A 4942-nucleotide genomic window follows, 5' to 3' on the forward strand; every position below is an offset into this window, starting at 1 on the left:
TTCCTCCTTTTTTCTTTTTCTTCTTCCTTTCTCCTTTTTTCTCTTCTTCCTATCTTCTCTTCCTCTTCCTTCTTTTCTTCTCTCATTTTGCAAATGAAAAATGCTGTCTAAGCCCTGCCAGATTGTACAGTTATTCTTGTCACCTTTTAAGATTCTAGACCTCTCCAAATATCATCCTTTCCTAGAATTGACACTCCAGGAACCCTTTGCCCATGAGACAAAAGTTGGCAAACTTGATTCAGTGGAAAAGCTCCAATCTCCAAAAACATATATATTTTACACTGTTATCCTGTAACATATATATCATATGTCCCTCTTCTTAACATAGATGACAATTATTTGTCAAATTGAATTAAACAGACAATAGTTTGGGAAATAATCTACTTTAAAGACAGTGAATAAAGCTGACATTTCCATAATTCTTTTGAATTTGCCAATTGTGTTACACACACCATCCCACTTGATGTAAATGACAACCCTATGAGGTAAGCACCATAAATAGTAGGATCCCCAAAGTCAGTCAATCAATCAGCAAGCATTTATTAACTGCTTACCACGTGCCAAGCCCCGTATTAAGCCTTGGATATGCAAAGGAAAATAAGTCCCTGTTCTCACCCTGTGAGTAAATGTCAAAGATATCATTTGAACCAGGCCTTCCTGACTTCAGGTTCCAGTCTCTTAGAAATCATGGCCAGGTTGTTCCTGCATTCTGCATCCTCTCTTCTGCTGTGTTCACACCTTGTCTGCCCCTTTAGGATCATCACAAAGGACCATTTACACTTTCAAGATTGAAAACCCCAGCTTAGGACACAGAAAGAGTGAGGAACTCAGAAAAGTGATTAGGAAGGGAGAATAGAGCCCGTGTTTTCTTATTGATTGGAATCTAGAGTGGATTTGTCAAATAAAGGAAACCGCTTTGGATGAGAGTAATGAAGGTCAGCACCTCCCTGATCCCTGTGTCAAGAACAGCAAATGTTTTCCTAGCCCTTTCAAAGTTGGCAAAGACTTCTGTAAAAGTATCTCGCCGGAGCCTTACAACCCCATGAAGTCGGTACCACAGGTATTACGAACCCCATTTTACCGGATCAATGACACGAGTGGCGTGACTTGTGTAGGATTACCGAGCTAGAAAATGCTAAATATGGGATTTAACCTCCCTGTTCTTCCTGATCTATGTCTCTTTAACTTCCTACCCTGCAAAATTCCCTTGTTTATTAGTCTGCCCCAGTTAAGGGCTTTTGAACAGACAGCACTCATAAAAGAGACATCCTCTTTGCCCACAATCCATACAATCCACCAAGCAGGGGATGGAACCCTGAGTTAGGATTTGGAAGACCAGAGTTGGAAGTTCAGCAGTGGCAGCCAGAACAAATCCCTCTCTGACTCATTTTCTTCTTTTGTCAAGTAAGGAAATTAGTCCTACTCTTGGGCCCCTGCTGGCTCCAGAGCTTTGAAACTTTCATTTCAACCTATCTTTCTTTTCCCATGAAAGTGTCAGCAATAGCCAAAATGTACCTGAACATTGAGACAATGTTGGAAGAACTTGAGAAAATTAGGAGTTTAGAAAGTTCAAGTTTTGGAGGAAAAAGGTACTGTCCACAGAAATAAACTGAATTTTCAGGACATTCATACTTTTAAATACTATGGAGTTTTAAAAAAAGAATAATTGTTTACTTTAATGATCTAATACCAATAATTCATACTCAGAATAGTTAGAAAGGTCATTCTTCTAAGACAGGGGTCCTCAAACTACAGCCGCGGACCAGATGCAGCAGCTGAGGACAATTATCCCCCTCACCCAGGGCTATGAAGTTTCTTTAAAGGCCCACAAAACAAAGTTTTTGTTTTTACTATAGTTTAGCCCTCCAACAGTCTGAGGGACAGTGAACTGGCTCCCTATTTAAAAAGTTTGAGGACCCCTGTTCTAAGACTTTTGGGGGGAGAAATACGTTTCTATGGGGAAATGATGACCGAGATTCAGAATACTGAGGAATTAGCTTCTAGAATGGAACTTGTGGGACCTTGACAAGCCCCTTCCCTACTTTAAGCTTCAGTGTTTATCTCTGAATGAAGGAAAGAAGTGAGAACATCTCCAAGATCTCTCAAAATCTAACATTATTTCAAGATCTGTGTTAGATAAGCCATTCTAGCGTTGGCATTCTCTGTTCTCTGTCCAAGGTTTCCTCTCACATTCTCTGTTCTAAGGTCCTCTTCCAACTCTGAAATTGTCTGTTTTAAGATACTCTACTACATTTAGCACTCATATTTTGAAGTCCCTCCTAGGTCTAGCATTTTATGTTCTAAGTCTTCTAAGTTCCTCCCAGTTCTAACATTCCAAGTTCTAATGTCTCTCCCAGCTCTGATAACCCACATTCTAAGGTCCTTCTCAGCTTTGACATCCTGAGTTCTAATGTCTCTCCCAGCTCTGATAACCCATGTTCTAAGGTTCCTTCCCAGCTTTGACATCCTATGTTTTGAGCCTTTCCCAGCTCAGACATTTTGCATACTGTGAGAACACATAATATATGATTAAATCCCAAAGTGAAGCTGTGACAAGAGACAGGTCTGAGCCATCCCCTCAATAAACTCCCGTGCCTCCCTCTTACCTATAGAAACAGATATAAAATATTGTTGAGCATTCAAGGACCCTCGGAAGCTGGCCCCCTCCTGCCTTTCAAGTTTTCTCCTGCTTTCTTCCCTCTGGTCAGGAATGGTCCTTGTTTAAAGCCCATGAAATCATTTGCCAAGGCAACCACAGGCAGTGATGAGCTGAATGGTAGGTAAAACAACCTCCCACTGCTTGAGTTCTCTAAGTTGATAATTTTGTATGGCCCCGAATGATGTTATAAATATCCAAATGGCCCTTGGAAGGGGGGGAAAATATTGTCCATCCCTGCTCTATGTTCTCCGTGATTCGGTGACCCCAGCTTCCATGTGGTTCCTCCGGCACGACACTCCTTCCGCTTCCTCTTGTCATTTTCACTGACCACCCCCCACCCCAGACCTGGAATTCTCTCCCTCCTCCTCAAAACACCTCTTGGATTCTCCTGCTTCCTCCAGGTTCCAGCCAAATCCTAATTTCTACAAAAAGTGTTTCCCTATTCTTTTAATGCCTGGAGCTTCCTCCTGAGACTCTCTCCAGCTGATTCTTATCTCTATACTATCTCTTTGCACATTGTCTCTGCCATTAGATTGCCAATTCCTCAAAGTGGCCTTTGCTTTTTTTTGTATGTGCACATAGTAGGCTCTTAGCAAATGGTCCCTCAGCGATGAATGCTTTTCCTAGTTACTCTTCTCTCACCACTTTGTTCTGTTCTAGAGTGCCCTCCAAGCCAGCTTGCCTCCCTCAGAGCAAGGACCCCTCTCACGTTTGGGATTTCCATTTACAATGTCTTTCTTTGGCCCCCTTTGAGGTTTCAATCTGCACCTGGAGTTTATAGGGTCTCCCAATGATTGTTAGCAAAATCCATACCGAGCAGAAAGAGCTTCTGTTCGCTCACTCTTGTCTCCATTGTTGGACCTGAAGAATCAGAGAGAACCTTGAAAGGCAGCCTTCTAGGCCCAGCCATACCCTGTCGGGTGAATCCCTCCTAGGGCAATCTCAGTGAATGGTCATCCAGCGTTGGCTTAAAATTCCCTGGCGCTGGGAAGTTTACCAGCTCCCCACACAGCCCCTTCCACTTTCAGACAACAATGTGTGTTGGCTAATGGTACCGGGCATCCAGCCTGAATCTGTCTTTCCAATTTACCTGTTTCAACCCTTCTCCTGAGACTTGGGGACATGGTGTGCCAAGGTACTGATGGGATGCAGCTTTTAGGGGACACGGGGCAGTGACCCCAAGGCCCCCCAGCCTGGGGGCTGCCAGATAACAGCATTTCTGAGACAATAGTGAGCATACCAGACTGAGTCATAAAATTCAGTAAGTGCATACTAGACTATTCCTCAATTCTCCATCTAACCGCCAAGCCATAAAATTAGCCTATCAGGGACATGAAGCACCTGATCTCTCTATCCTTTTCCTATAAATTTATCTTCTCTCTCCTAGTTCTTTGCTAGCTCCCTGTTGTCAGCGTAATAAATCTTTTGCCCCTTAACTTGGAGACAAAGTGAGTTTGCAAATTCTTTCGCCATATCTGCAACACTGACCAGGGACCCTAACATTGTTGGGGTGTCTTTCACCCTCAAGAGTATGATGGGAAAAATGGCAGAAGTACCTAGAGATAAAGTGGGTGGGTCCTTTGTGGCCATGCTGTCCACCCTGCTCATCTTACAGAAGGAGCCATGAGGTTACTTTGCCCCCCGTGGCTCCCTCCAGTCTCCCAAAGCAGACCTAGCATTCTGTAGGGCAAGATGACCCAGGATCTTTCTGGGATCATCCGCACTGAACTGAAATCTGAATGGCTGCATCATGGGGGCTCTCCCTCAAATGCCAGAACTCAGGAGCCATGTAGTCTGGCTGGAAGGACCGCACTCAGGGACCGCGGGGGAAACAGGCACCTTGCTCCAGCAGCCCCTGACCTGGCATCTGGCCCTGTGTCCGATTGCACAGGAAGTACTTAAGTCTCATTATTGTCAGGGAGCGGTGGAGGAGGGGGCAGGGAAGTGGGAGACCCTCTCCCCCTTAATGTCACAGAACAAAAGAGAATGGGGAGAAGATGGTCGCTTACCTTTCTCCACGAGAAGGCACTTTCCAGGCTCTGGGGCAGAGATTGATTTCACATAAAGGCCCCTCTTCATAAAGGACTCACTTGCTCTTTGTGCCTGCTAATTATAATGGCACCTGCGAGTCTTTGTTTGTAGGGCTGGCTCCACCTGAGCAGCTGATTTGTTGGGGGCACCTCCCACCTGCCCTGCTCCTGCCTGTTGGGACCAACCCATCAAGAGCATCTCTGCAGTCCCCTGAGCACCAGAGGCAGGGAGCTGGGGCCACCAGTGGGCTGC

Source organism: Antechinus flavipes, chromosome 4, assembly GCF_016432865.1.
Source record: "Antechinus flavipes isolate AdamAnt ecotype Samford, QLD, Australia chromosome 4, AdamAnt_v2, whole genome shotgun sequence".
Taxonomy (NCBI): Eukaryota; Metazoa; Chordata; class Mammalia; order Dasyuromorphia; family Dasyuridae; genus Antechinus; species Antechinus flavipes.